This window comes from Lampris incognitus, chromosome 3, assembly GCF_029633865.1.
Source record: "Lampris incognitus isolate fLamInc1 chromosome 3, fLamInc1.hap2, whole genome shotgun sequence".
NCBI lineage: Eukaryota > Metazoa > Chordata > Actinopteri > Lampriformes > Lampridae > Lampris > Lampris incognitus.
Genome location: NC_079213.1, coordinates 116,474,079 through 116,491,161, shown reverse-complemented (window position 1 = coordinate 116,491,161; position 17,083 = coordinate 116,474,079). Strand labels below are relative to the sequence as shown.

At 40.9% G+C, this 17,083-nt stretch overlaps 1 protein-coding gene across 1 annotated transcript in view; it reads left to right on the top strand.

Moving 5' to 3' along the window:
• Positions 1–993: 993 nt before the first annotated feature.
• The window catches only part of LOC130110698 (uncharacterized), a 39,971-nt gene continuing 23,881 nt past the window's right edge, over positions 994–17,083 (top strand). The window contains exon 1 of the mRNA XM_056277876.1: positions 994–1,047. The gene's annotated coding sequence lies outside the window, so the exon portion shown is untranslated. The remainder of the gene's footprint in view (positions 1,048–17,083) is intronic.

Below are 17,083 nucleotides of genomic sequence, written 5' to 3'. Positions count from 1 at the left end.
GTTACATGTATGTTACATGTAGTTTATACATGTGTTACATGTAGTTATGTGTTACATGCAGGTTACATGTAGTTTATACATGTGTGTTACATGTAGTTATGTGTTACATGTAGGTTACATGTAGTTTATACATGTGTTACATGTAGTTATGTGTTACATGTAGGTTACATGTAGTTTATACATGTGTGTTACATGTAGTTATGTGTTACATGTAGGTTACATGTAGTTTATACATGTGTTACATGTAGTTATGTGTTACATGTAGGTTACATGTAGTTTATACATGTGTGTTCCATGTAGTTATGTGTTACATGTATGTTACATGTAGTTTATACATGTGTTACATGTAGTTATGTGTTACATGCAGGTTACATGTAGTTTATACATGTGTGTTACATGTAGTTATGTGTTACATGTAGGTTACATGTAGTTTATACATGTGTTACATGTAGTTATGTGTTACATGTAGGTTACATGTAGTTTATACATGTGTTACATGTAGTTATGTGTTACATGTAGGTTACATGTAGTTTATACATGTGTGTTACATACGCTAGAGTTTGCCGAAGGCTACAGGTGCTTGTTTGATTCTATTAAGAGTTTTTAATTTCCCCCTTTTCTCCCCAATTACATCCGGCCAACTACTCCACTCTTCCCAGCCATCCTGATCTCTGCTCCACCCACTCTGCCGAGCCGGGGAAGGCTGCAGACTACCATGTGCTAGTCTGCAGCCTCCTCCGATACAAACGGAGTCACCAGCCGCTTCTTTTCACCTGACAGTGAGGAGTTTTGCCAGGGGGACGTAGTGCATGGGAGGATCACACTATTGCCCCCAGTTCCCCCTCCCACCCAAACAGGTGTCCCGACCGACCAGAGTTAGTGCAGCTACCAGGACACATCCACATCTGGCTTCCCACCCGCAGACATGGCCAATTGTGTTTGTAGGGACATCTGACCAAGCCGAACGTAACTCGGGGATTCGAACCGCTGATCCCCATGTTGGAAGGCAACGGAATAGACCACCACACCACCCAGACGCCACCTATGGTGAGTTTTGTGATCAATGTTGCAGCCCTCAGAAATGATGCTGCCAAGGTATTTGAAAGATGGAACAACTGAGAGTGGTAGGTGTTCTATAGTGAAGACAGGCATATTGGGTGGGGGGCTGGACCTCCATTTGCACAACATCTTTGAGTTGGTGGTGTTGACTGATAGATCCAGCCTGCTATAGGCATTCACAACTGCAGCAAGGATGGTTTGCAAGTCTTCTGGTGTGTGAGCTATAAGAGCGCAGTCATCAGCATACTACAGCTCAAAGACCTGCTCTGCTGACAACTTGGTGGTTGCCTGGAACCCTCGGATGTTGAAGAGGTTTCCACCTAGCCTAAAGTCTATTGGGGGTCCCACTACTGTCTTCCAGATCTTTATGAAAAAGCTTTGTGACACATATGAGGAAAATGTTGAAGGGTGCTGGCACCAGCACACACTCCTGCCTCACTCCAGTCCATACATTAAAGGACGCCAACTCCTGTCCTCCTATGGCCACCGTGCCACTCTCCTATCATGGAACTGTGATAGAATGTTCACAAATTTGCTCAGCCAGCCAAACTGTGTCAGGATTTTCCAAAGTAGCTCGCGATTCACAGTGGCAAAAGCTTTGGAGGGGTCGACAAAAGCCACAAAAAGGTCCTGATGTTGTTTGCAGCACTTTTCTTGTAGCTGTCTTCCTGTGAAAATCATATCCACAGTACTCCTGTTCTTCCTGAAACCAACCTGTGACTCAGGCAGCAGATGTCCTGTCAAGTGGCATGGTGCGAATCACCCAACATCTCCCTAAATATAAGTAAAACAAAAAAGATGGTGACCATCAATGGCGCCACTGTGGAGAGGGTCAGTAACATCAAGTTCCTGGGAGTGCACCTGGCGGACGACCTGACCTCAACCATTAACACCTCGGTTCAACAGCAGCTCCATCCTCTCTGGAGACTTAAAAGGGCAAGCCTCCCCATTCCAGCCCTCACCACCTTCTACAGGGGCACAGTTGAAAGTATTCTGCCCTACGGTCTCACTTCCTGGTTCAGTAACTGCAAAGTGACTGAACGACACCGGCTGAACAGGATAGTGAAGACAGCTAGCAGGATCATTTACCATCAGCGCTGTGTTTGCAGAACCTCCAGCATCATTAAGGATCCCCACCACCTCTTAAATTAATCCGCCTCATTGACAAAGTCATTGAGAAACACAATCTGCTGACCACCAGATGGTACGGGTTTTGACCAAACGGATCCACATTTCTGGTGCTCATTGAATTAACTGAAGAAAAACTAATTGCATAGACCAAAAATACTTTGCTGTGGGAATATTTATAGATCTAAAAAAGGTTTTGACACTATTGACCACAACAGATTAATAGATACATTGGAAAGGTGTGGTATCAAGGGGGGGTGCAGAATTGGCTAAGAAGCTACATATCTAAATAACAGGCATCAGTTTGTAAAGACAGGTGAACATAAATCATCATGCATGGATATTACTTGTGGTGTACCCCAGGGCTCCGTTTTAGGTCCAAACCTGTTCATTCTGTACTTAAACGATATATAAAAGATGTCAAACACATTGAAATGTGTTCTGTTCGCTGATGACATGAATGTATTTTGTTCTGGTCAGAAAGTACAGCAGCTTTTGGAGGTGACCACAATACACATGGACAAATTACAACGGTGGTTTGACAAAAACAAGAAGATAAGATTTTCACTGGGAGTGATGAAGAAGGACAGGATTAGGAACGAGTATATTAGAGGGACAGCTCGGGTTGGACGGTTTGGAGACAAAGCAAGAGAGACAAGATTGAGATGGTGTGGACATGTGTGGAGGAGAGATGCTGGGTATACTGGGAGAAGGATGCTGAATATGGAGCTGCCAGGGAAGAGGAGAAGAGGAAGGCCAGAGAGGAGGTTTATGGATGTGGTGAGGGAGGACATGCAGGTGGCTGGTGTGACAGAGGAAGATGCAGAGGAGAGGAAGACATGGAAACAGATGATCCGCTGTGGCGCCCCCTAACGGGAGCAGCCGAAAGTAGTAGTAGTAGTAGTTTGACAAAAACAAATTGTCCTTAAATCTGGACCAAACAAAGTTTATGTTGTTTGGAAATTATAAAATAAATATCAAAGTAAAAGTAGTGATAGACCATGTGCCGCTAGAAAGAGCACATGGAAATAAATGTCTAGGTGTGATACTAGACCACCCAATCTGCTGGAAGCCTCACATAACATGTGTGAGCAAAGCTGCAAGGAGCACTGCATCATGGGAAAAGCAAGACACATTCTGGACCATAAATGACTCGACACTCTGTGTTGTTCATTTATTTTACCATATCTGATCATCTGTGTGGAGGTATGAGTAACACCTACAACACCACCCTGCACCCATTATGTATACTACAACACCACCCTACAAACATTATGTACACTACAACACCACCCTACAACCATTATGTACACTACAACAGTAACCTACAACCATTATGTACACTACAACAGTAACCTACAACCATTATGTACACTACAACACCACCCTACAACCATTATGTACACTACAACACCAACCTACAACCATTATGTACACTACAACACCACCCTACAACCATTATGTACACTACAACAACCTACAACCATTATGTACACTACAACACCAACCCACAACCATTATGTACACTACAACACCAACCTACAACCATTATATAACTACAACACCAACCTACAACCATTATGTACACTACAACACTAACCTACAACCATTATGTACACTACAACACCAACCTACAACCATTATATAACTACAACACCAACCTACAACCATTATATAACTACAACACCACCCTACAACCATTATGTACACTACAACACCACCCTACAACCATTATGTACACTACAACACCACCCTACAACCATTATGTACACTACAACACTAACCTACAACCATTATGTACACTACAACACCAACCTACAACCATTATATAACTACAACACCACCCTACAACCATTATGTACACTACACCACCCTACAACCATTATATAACTACAACACCAACCTACAACCATTATGTACACTACAACACCACCCTACAACCATTATGTACACTACAACACCAACCTACAACCATTATATAACTACAACACCACCCTACAACCATTATGTACACTACAACACCACCCTACAACCATTATATAACTACAACACCAACCTACAACCATTATGTACACTACAACACCACCCTACAACCATTATGTACACTACAACACCACCCTACAACCATTATGTACACTACAACACTAACCTACAACCATTATGTACACTACAACACCAACCTACAACCATTATATAACTACAACACCACCCTACAACCATTATGTACACTACAACACCAACCTACAACCATTATGTACACTACAACACCAACCCACAACCATTATGTACACTACAACACTAACCTACAACCATTATGTACACTACAACACCAACCTACAACCATTATATAACTACAACACCAACCTACAACCATTATATAACTACAACACCAACCTACAACCATTATGTACACTACACCACCAACCTACAACCATTATATAACTACAACACCAACCTACAACCATTATATAACTACAACACCAACCTACAACCATTATGTACACTACAACACCAACCTACAACCATTATATAACTACAACACCAACCTACAACCATTATATAACTACAACACCAACCCACAACCATTATGTACACTACAGCAAGAGCCATGAGGTCAGTTAATAATGTGGGATTTGGTGAACACACCAACAAGCTGTTTTTAAAGTCAAGCGTCTTGAAGTTCAGGGATTTAGTGGAATTTAACACACAGCACAAATAATGTTCACAGCAAGAAACGCTCTACTACCCAGTACTATACATCTACTACCCAGTACTATACATCTACCACCCAGTACTATACATCTACTACCCAGTATTATACATCTACTACCCAGTACTATACATCTACTACCCGGTACTATACATCTACTACCCAGTACTATACATCTACTACCCAGTACTATACATCTACCACCCAGTACAATACATCTACTACCCAGTACTATACATCTACTACCCAGTACTATACATCTACTACCCAGTACTATACATCTACTACCCAGTACTATACATCTACCACCCAGTACAATACATCTACCACCCAGTACTATACATCTACTACCAGTACTATACATCTACTACCCAGTACTATACATCTACCACCCAGTACTATACATCTACCACCCAGTACAATACATCTACCACCCAGTACTATACATCTACTACCAGTACTATACATCTACTACCCAGTACTATACATCTACTACCCAGTACTATACATCTACCACCCAGTACTATACATCTACCACCCAGTACTATACATCTACTACCAGTACTATACATCTACTACCCAGCAATATACATCTACCACCCAGCAATATACATCTACCACCCGGTACTATACATCTACCACCCAGTACTATACATCTACTACCAGTACTATACATCTACTACCCAGCAATATACATCTACCACCCGGTACTATACATCTACCACCCGGTACTATACATCTACCACCCGGTACTATACATCTACCACCCGGTACTATACATCTACTACCCGGTACTATACATCTACCACCCAGTACTATACATCTACCACCCAGTACTATACATCTAACACCCAGTACTATACATCTACCACCCAGTACTATACATCTACCACCCAGTACTATACATCTATCACCCAGTACTATACATCTATCACCCAGTACTATACATCTACTACCCAGTACTATACATCTACCGCCCAGTAATATACATCTACCGCCCAGCAATATACATCTACTACCCAGCAATATACATCTACTACACAGTAATATACATCTACTACCCAGCAATATACATCTACTACCCAGTACTATACATCTATTACCCAGCAATATACATCTACTACCCAGTAATATACATCTACTACCCAGCAATATACATCTACTACCCAGTAATACACATCTACTGCCCAGTAATACACATATACTACCCAGTAATACACATCTACTGCCCAGTAATACACATCTACTACCCAGTAATATACATCTACTACCCAGTAATATACATCTACTGCCCAGTAATATATATCTACTACCCAGTAATACACATCTATTACCCAGTAATATACATCTACTACCCAGTAATATACATCTACTACCCAGCAATATACATCTACTACCCAGTAATATACATCTACTGCCCAGTAATACACATCTACTACCCAGTAATATATATCTACTACCCAGTAATATACATCTACTGCCCATCATACATCCACCATGTAACCAGTCATACACCCACCAGTAAACCAGTCAGACATCCACCATGTAACCAGTCATACACCCACCAGTAAACCAGTCAGACATCCACCATGTAACCAGTCATACATCCACCAGTAAACCAGTCAGACATCCACCATGTAACCAGTCATACACCCACCAGTAAACCAGTCATATACCCACCAGTAAACCAGTCAGACATCCACCATGTAACCAGTCATACACCCACCAGTAAACCAGTCATAAATCCACCATGTAAACCAGTCATACACCCACCATGTAACCAGTCATACATCCACCATGTAACCAGTCATACATCCACCATGTAACCAGTCATACATCCACCATGTAACCAGTCATACATCCACCATGTAACCAGTCATACATCCACCATGTAACCAGTCAGACATCCACCATGTAACCAGTCATACATCCACCATGTAACCAGTCAGACATCCACCATGTAAGCCAGTCATACATCCACCATGTAAGCCAGTCATACATCCACCATGTAACCAGTCATATACCCACCATGTAACCAGTCATACATCCACCATGTAACCAGTCATACACCCACCATGTAAACCAGTCATATACCCACCATGTAACCAGTCATACATCCACCATGTAACCAGTCAGACATCCGCCATGTAAACCAGTCATATACCCACCATGTAACCAGTCAGACATCCGCCATGTAACCAGTCATATACCCACCATGTAACCAGGCATACACCCACCATGTAACCAGTCAGACATCCGCCATGTAACCAGTCATATACCCACCATGTAACCAGTCATATACCCACCATGTAACCAGTCAGACATCCGCCATGTAACCAGTCATATACCCACCATGTAACCAGTCAGACATCCGCCATGTAACCAGTCATACACCCACCATGTAACCAGGCATACACCCACCATGTAACCAGTCAGACATCCGCCATGTAACCAGTCACATACCCACCATGTAACCAGTCATATACCCACCATGTAACCAGTCATATACCCACCATGTAACCAGTCATATACCCACCATGTAACCAGTCATATACCCACCATGTAACCAGTCATACATCCACCATGTAACCAGTCATACACCCACCATGTAACCAGTCATACACCCACCATGTAACCAGTCAGACATCCGCCATGTAAACCAGTCATATACCCACCATGTAACCAGTCATATACCCACCATGTAACCAGTCATATACCCACCATGTAACCAGTCATATACCCACCATGTAACCAGTCATACATCCACCATGTAACCAGTCATATACCCACCATGTAACCAGTCATACACCCACCATGTAACCAGTCATATACCCACCATGTAACCAGTCAGACATCCACCATGTAAGCCAGTCATACACCCACCATGTAACCAGTCATACACCCACCATGTAACCAGTCATTCATCCACCATGTAACCAGTCATATACCCACCATGTAACCAGTCATACACCCACCATGTAACCAGTCACATACCCACCATGTAACCAGTCATACATCCACCATGTAACCAGTCAGACATCCAACATGTAACCAGTCAGACACCCAACATGTAACCAGTCATACACCCACCATGTAACCAGTCAGACATCCACCATGTAACCAGTCAGACATCCACCATGTAACCAGTCAGACATCCACCATGTAACCAGTCATACACCCACCAGTAAACCAGTCATACACCCACCATGTAACCAGTCATACACCCACCATGTAACCAGTCATACATCCACCATGTAAACCAGTCATACACCCACCATGTAACCAGTCATACACCCACCATGTAACCAGTCATACGCCCACCATGTAAACCAGTCATATACCCACCATGTAACCAGTCAGACATCCACCATGTAACCAGTCATACATCCACCATGTAAACCAGTCATACACCCACCATGTAACCAGTAATACATCCACCATGTAACCAGTCATACACCCACCATGTAACCAGTCATATACCCACCATGTAACCAGTCATACATCCACCATGTAACCAGTCATACACCCACCATGTAACCAGTCATACATCCACCATGTAACCAGTCAGACATCCACCATGTAACCAGTCATACATCCACCATGTAACCAGTCATACATCCACCATGTAACCAGTCATACATCCACCATGTAACCAGTCATACACCCACCATGTAACCAGTCATACATCCACCATGTAACCAGTCATACACCCACCATGTAACCAGTCATACATCCACCATGTAACCAGTCATACATCCACCATGTAACCAGTCATATACCCACCATGTAACCAGTCATACATCCACCATGTAACCAGTCATACACCCACCATGTAACCAGTCAGACATCCAGCATGTAACCAGTCATACATCCACCATGTAACCAGTCATACATCCACCATGTAACCAGTCAGACATCCACCATGTAACTAGTCATACACCCACCATGTAACCAGTCATACATCCGCCATGTAACCAGTCATACACCCACCATGTAACCAGTCAGACATCCAGCATGTAACCAGTCATACACCCACCATGTAACCAGTCATACATCCACCATGTAACCAGTCAGACATCCACCATGTAACTAGTCATACACCCACCATGTAACCAGTCATACATCCGCCATGTAACCAGTCATACACCCACCATGTAACCAGTCATACACCCACCATGTAACCAGTCATATACCCACCATGTAACCAGTCATACACCCACCATGTAACCAGTCATATACCCACCATGTAACCAGTCATACATCCGCCATGTAACCAGTCATACATCCACCATGTAACCAGTCATATACCCACCATGTAACCAGTCATACATCCACCATGTAACCAGTCATACACCCACCATGTAACCAGTCAGACATCCAGCATGTAACCAGTCATACACCCACCATGTAACCAGTCATACATCCACCATGTAACCAGTCAGACATCCACCATGTAACTAGTCATACACCCACCATGTAACCAGTCATACATCCGCCATGTAACCAGTCATACATCCGCCATGTAACCAGTCATACACCCACCATGTAACCAGTCAGACATCCACCATGTAACCAGTCATACATCCACCATGTAACCAGTCAGACATCCAGCATGTAACCAGTCACATACCCACCATGTAACCAGTCATACACCCACCATGTAACCAGTCATACATCCACCATGTAACCAGTCATACACCCACCATGTAACCAGTCATACATCCACCATGTAACCAGTCATACATCCACCATGTAACCAGTCATACATCCACCATGTAACCAGTCATATACCCACCATGTAACCAGTCATACACCCACCATGTAACCAGTCAGACATCCAGCATGTAACCAGTCATACACCCACCATGTAACCAGTCATACATCCACCATGTAACCAGTCAGACATCCACCATGTAACTAGTCATACACCCACCATGTAACCAGTCATACATCCGCCATGTAACCAGTCAGACATCCACCATGTAACCAGTCATACATCCACCATGTAACTAGTCATACATCCACCATGTAACCAGTCATACATCCACCATGTAACCAGTCATACATCCGCCATGTAACCAGTCAGACATCCACCATGTAACCAGTCAGACATCCACCATGTAACCAGTCATACATCCACCATGTAACCAGTCAGACATCCACCATGTAACCTGTCAGACATCCACCATGTAACCAGTCAGACACCCACCATGTAACCAGTCAGACATCCACCATGTAACCAGTCATACATCCGCCATGTAACCAGTCATACATCCGCCATGTAACCAGTCATACACCCACCATGTAACCAGTCAGACATCCACCATGTAACCAGTCATACATCCACCATGTAACCAGTCAGACATCCAGCATGTAACCAGTCACATACCCACCATGTAACCAGTCATACACCCACCATGTAACCAGTCATACATCCACCATGTAACCAGTCATACACCCACCATGTAACCAGTCATACATCCACCATGTAACCAGTCATACATCCACCATGTAACCAGTCATACATCCACCATGTAACCAGTCATATACCCACCATGTAACCAGTCATACACCCACCATGTAACCAGTCAGACATCCAGCATGTAACCAGTCATACACCCACCATGTAACCAGTCATACATCCACCATGTAACCAGTCAGACATCCACCATGTAACTAGTCATACACCCACCATGTAACCAGTCATACATCCGCCATGTAACCAGTCAGACATCCACCATGTAACCAGTCATACATCCACCATGTAACTAGTCATACATCCACCATGTAACCAGTCATACATCCACCATGTAACCAGTCATACATCCGCCATGTAACCAGTCAGACATCCACCATGTAACCAGTCAGACATCCACCATGTAACCAGTCATACATCCACCATGTAACCAGTCAGACATCCACCATGTAACCTGTCAGACATCCACCATGTAACCAGTCAGACACCCACCATGTAACCAGTCAGACATCCACCATGTAACTAGTCATACACTCACCATGTAACCAGTCATACATCCACCATGTAACCAGTCATACACCCACCATGTAACTAGTCATACACCCGCCATGTAACCAGTCATACATCCGCCATGTAACCAGTCATACACCCACCATGTAACCAGTCAGACATCCACCATGTAACCAGTCATACATCCACCATGTAACCAGTCAGACATCCAGCATGTAACCAGTCACATACCCACCATGTAACCAGTCATACACCCACCATGTAACCAGTCATACATCCACCATGTAACCAGTCATACACCCACCATGTAACCAGTCATACATCCACCATGTAACCAGTCATACATCCACCATGTAACCAGTCATATACCCACCATGTAACCAGTCATACATCCACCATGTAACCAGTCATACACCCACCATGTAACCAGTCAGACATCCAGCATGTAACCAGTCATACACCCACCATGTAACCAGTCATACATCCACCATGTAACCAGTCAGACATCCACCATGTAACTAGTCATACACCCACCATGTAACCAGTCATACATCCGCCATGTAACCAGTCAGACATCCACCATGTAACCAGTCATACATCCACCATGTAACCAGTCATACATCCACCATGTAACCAGTCATACATCCACCATGTAACCAGTCATACATCCGCCATGTAACCAGTCAGACATCCACCATGTAACCAGTCAGACATCCACCATGTAACCAGTCATACATCCACCATGTAACCAGTCAGACATCCACCATGTAACCTGTCAGACATCCACCATGTAACCAGTCAGACACCCACCATGTAACCAGTCAGACATCCACCATGTAACTAGTCATACACCCACCATGTAACCAGTCATACATCCACCATGTAACCAGTCATACACCCACCATGTAACCAGTCATATACCCACCATGTAACCAGTCATACACCCACCATGTAACCAGTCATACATCCACCATGTAACCAGTCAGACATCCACCATGTAACCAGTCAGACATCCACCATGTAACCAGTCAGACATCCACCATGTAACCAGTCATACATCCACCATGTAACCAGTCATACACCCACCATGTAACCAGTCATACATCCACCATGTAACCAGTCAGACATCCACCACGTAAACCGGTCGTCCTCGTCTTGGAAGGAGGTTCCTTCTCATTGTTTCTGGTAGAAGACACGCTATTATTTGTCACTGAACAGGTTACAATGAATGTGTCCTCAGCATATAACGATCCTGTTGTATAGCAGCAGTGGGCATCTTCTTCTTTCCGCTGCCTTGCTCAGGGGCACAGATAGGAGTATTAACCCTAACATGCATGTCTTTTTGATGGTCGGTGGAAACCGGAGCACTCGGAGGAAACCTGCGCAGACACGGGAGAACATGCAAACTCCACATAGGAAGGAGCTGGGACGGCCTGGGGTTCAAACCCAGGACCTTCTTGCTGTGAGGCAACGGTGCTGACTACTGGGCCACCGTGCTGCCCCTGGGCATGTTTTACTGTAATACCATCAGGGCAATATCTTCTGTGGATTGGACCTTCAAATGGAACAGATGGCAGTAGCAAGTGATGCACAGTTCATGGTGCAAGCCTAAAGTCTTCCGGCTGAGTCATAATGGAACCTGAGATGATACGTGATGTCTGGTTTAACTTCTGGTTTAACTGGTTAAGCTACAGGAAACCGTTTAAAACCACTCCCCGTCTGTGCATTCTAATTTTTCCATCATCTTGCTTTTCTTGGTGAGAGCGACAAAAGACCGTCGACTTGTCACATCCTGAGGTAGACATCCAATTATTTTTAACTTATTCAGATTCAGATTCAGACAACTTTATTTATCCCAGAGGGGCAATTTAGTGTGTGTCCAGGGCAATTCTGGATGTTTTCTGTAATAATTCTAATATCATAAGGAGTTTTCTTGTAAAATGAAATATTATTCGCTGGAAAACCCTGTTTACATAGAATATAACCTATATTATAATCTATATTATATATCTGTTTACGGAAAATATAATCTATATTATAATCTATATTATATATCTGTTTACAGAGAATATAACCTATATTATAATCTATATTATATATCTGTTTACAGAGAATATAACCTATATTATATAGCTGTTTATATATCTGTTTACATAGAATATAATCTATATTATATATCTGTTTACATAGAATATAGTCTATATTATATAGTATCTGTTCATATATCTGTTTCCATAGAATATATTCTATATTATATATCTGGTTAGGGAATATAACCTATATTATATAACTGTTTACATAGAATATAATCTATATTATATATCTGTTTATATATCTGTTTACAGAGAATATAATCTATATTATATATCTGTTTACAGAGAATATAACCTATATTAAATATCTGTTTATATATCTGTTTACATAGAATATAATCTATATTATATATCTGTTTATATATCTGTTTACAGAGAATATAACCTATATTATATATCTGTTTATATATCTGTTTACAGAGAATATAACCTATATTATATATCTGTTTCCATAGAATATAATCTATATTATAGATCTGTTTCCATAGAATATAATCTATATTATATATCTGTTTACAGAGAATATAACCTATATTATATATCTGTTTATATATCTGTTTACAGAGAATATAACCTATATTATATATCTGTTTACATAGAATATAATCTATATTATATATCTGTTTCCATAGAATATAATCTATATTATATATCTGTTTACAGAGAATATAACCTATATTATATATCTGTTTATAGATCTGTTTCCATAGAATATAATCTATATTATAGATCTGTTTCCATAGAATATAATCTATATTGTATATCTGTTTACAGAGAATATAACCTATATTATAGATCTGTTTCCATAGAATATAATCTATATTATATATCTGTTTACAGAGAATATAACCTATATTATATATCTGTTTATATATCTGTTTACAGAGAATATAACCTATATTATATATCTGTTTCCATAGAATATAATCTATATTATAGATCTGTTTCCATAGAATATAATCTATATTATATATCTGTTTACAGAGGATATAACCTATATTATATATCTGTTTATATATCTGTTTACAGAGAATATAACCTATATTATATATCTGTTTATATATCTTTTTACAGAGAATATAACCTATATTATATATCTGTTTACACAGAATATAATCTATATTACATATCTGTATCCGGGTGCTTCAGTTTCCTCCCACAGTCCAAAGACATGTAGGTCAGGTGAATCGGCCGTACTAACTTGTCCCTAGGTATGAATGTGTATGTGTGTGTGTGTGTGTGTGTGGGCCCCGTGATGGACCCCAAGATCAGGATAAGCGGCTCAGAGAATGGATGGATGGATGGATGGAATAATATAACATCCATCCTTCCATCCATTATCCAAACCACTCATCCTGCTGTTGTCAACAGACAACTCGGTGAATATGTACCTTACGAGCAGCCTGGAATCCTTTAGCAAGCAGCTAAAGGTCACCTATTAACACAGCTGGGAGCAAAGTGCACAAAGTAGGCCATCAGGGGAATGTAAACCACGCCCCCAGCTCACAGCCCTGCTGGGCGAGAGGCAGAGCCCCTAGTGTCCGCCACAATATACAATATAAATTAATATATAACATAATATAATATCTTACTGTGATGATGTGGAGGTATATACTTTAGTTCATTGTGTTTTCAGTGATGTTGTAAGAAGAGAAAAATGTTGACTGTTGTTACCAATATTAGCAGTATGTTTACCAGTATTAGCAGTGTTGTTATCCGTATTGTTACCTGTATAAGCAGTGTTGTTACTAGTATTAGCAGTGTTGTTATCAGTATTGTTAGCAGTGGTGTTACCAGTATGTGTTGTTACCAGCATTAGCAGTATTATTAGTAGTACTATTACCAGTATTAACAGTATTATTACCAGTATTGTTACCATTTTTAGAAGTATTGTTACCAATATTAGCAGCGTTGTTACCGGTATTAGCAGTGTTGTTATCAGTATTGTTAGCAGTGGTGTTACCAGTATGTGTTGTTACCAGCGTTAGCAGTATTATTAGTAGTACTATTACCAGTATTAACAGTATTATTACCAGTATTGTTACCAGTATTAGCAGTGTTGTTACCAGTATTAGCAGTATTGTTACCAGTATTAGCAGTGTTGTTACCAGTATTAGCAGTATTGTTACCAATATTAGCAGTGTTGTTAGCAGTATTAGTAGTATTGTTACCAGTATTAGCAGTGTTGTTACCAGTATTAGCAGTATTGTTAGCAGTAGTAGTAGTATTGTTTGCAGCATTAGTAGTATTACTAGCAGTATTGTCACCAGTATTAGCAGTATTATTAGCAGTATTGTTAGCAGTATTAGCAGTATTGTTAGCAGTATTATTAGCAGTATTGTCACCAGTATTAGCAGTATTAGCAGCAGTAGTAGCATTATTAGCAGTATTGTTACCAGTATTAGCAGTATTGTTAGCAGCAGCAGTAGTAGCAGTATTATTAGCAGTATTGTCACCAGTATTAGCAGTATTGTTAGCAGTAGTAGTAGTAGTATTAGCAGTATTGTCACCAGTGTTAGCAGTATTGTTAGCAGTAGTAGTAGTATTAGCAGTGTTGTCACCAGTATTAGCACTATTGTTAGCAGTAGTAATATTATTATTAGCAGTACTGTCACCAGTATTAGCAGTATTGTTAGCAGTAGTAGTAGTATTATTTTCAGTACTGTCACCAGTATTAGCAGTATTGTTAGCAGTGGTAGTAGTAGTATTAGCAGTATTGTCACCAGTATTAGCAGTATTGTTAGCAGTAGTAGTAGTAGTAGTAGTAGTAGTATTAGCAGTATTGTCACCAGTATTAGCAGTATTATTAGCAGTATTGTTAGCAGTAGTAGTAGTATTAGCAGTATTGTTAGCAGTATTGTCACCAGTATTAGCAGTATTGTTAGCAGTAGTAGTAGTATTAGCAGTATTGTCACCAGTATTAGCAGTATTATTAGTAGTATTAGCGGTGTTGTCACCAGTATTAGCACTATTGTTAGCAGTATTGTTAGCAGTAGTAGTATTATTATTTGCAGTACTGTCACCAGTATTAGCAGTATTGTTAGCAGTAGTAGTAGTATTATTTGCAGTACTGTCACCAGTATTAGCAGTGTTGTTGGTGATACAACCTTCTGTTTGAGAGATTCAAGGACCCCACAAGTCATTAATTTGTCCGTTTCTAGTGTTTATGGCAGTAGAAGAAATGAAAGAGAAGATAATATTATTAATAATAATAATAATATATCATTTCTATAGTGCTTTGGGTATCAAGATAAGCTCTATATAAATGTAATATATTATTATTATTATTATTATTAAGAGAAGAGAGGCAGACAGAGGAGTCTGTACGTTTGACCTGTTTTATTTTACTTTTCCTTCTAATGAGCTGAAAAAAATAACTCAAACTAAACCAACACGGGACTCTAATCTAAAACTAAATTAAAATCCATCTAAACTAATGTATACTAAATTAAAACTTTTCTATAACTTATTGTATATTTCTGATATCTTAATGTTTATCTCTTTCACCTCACATTCTGAAGGTTATCTGTTTGATTGATTCCTACTCATCTGTGTGTGTGGGGATGGATGGATGGTATAGATGAAGGATGGATGGATAGAAGGTTGGATGGATGGATGGATGGATGGTATAGATGATGAATGGAAGGATGGATGGTATAGATGGTGGATGGATAGAAGGTTGGATGGATGGATGGATTGGTGGTATAGATGATAGATGGATGGAAGGTTGGATAGATGGATGGTATAGATGATGGATGGAAGGTTGGTTGGATAGATAGATGGATGGTATGTCATGGGTGGTTCAACCTCCCTAAGTTCTCCCACACAACTCCCCTTCTCATGTCCCTACACTGGCTCCCAGGAGCTGCTCGCATCCAGTTTAAGACTCTGGTGCTGGCCTACAGGGCAGTGAAAGGAACAGTGGTGGAATGAACTCCCCACTGATGTCAGGACAGCGGAGTCGCTGCCCATCTTTCAGCGCAGGTTGAAAACTCCCCTCTTCAAGAACTACTACCCTGTTACTTGCTCTTAGTACTTATTGTATTCACTCATTTAAACAACAAATCTCTTTCTTGCACTTTTACTTTAGCACTGGTTTTACTCTTA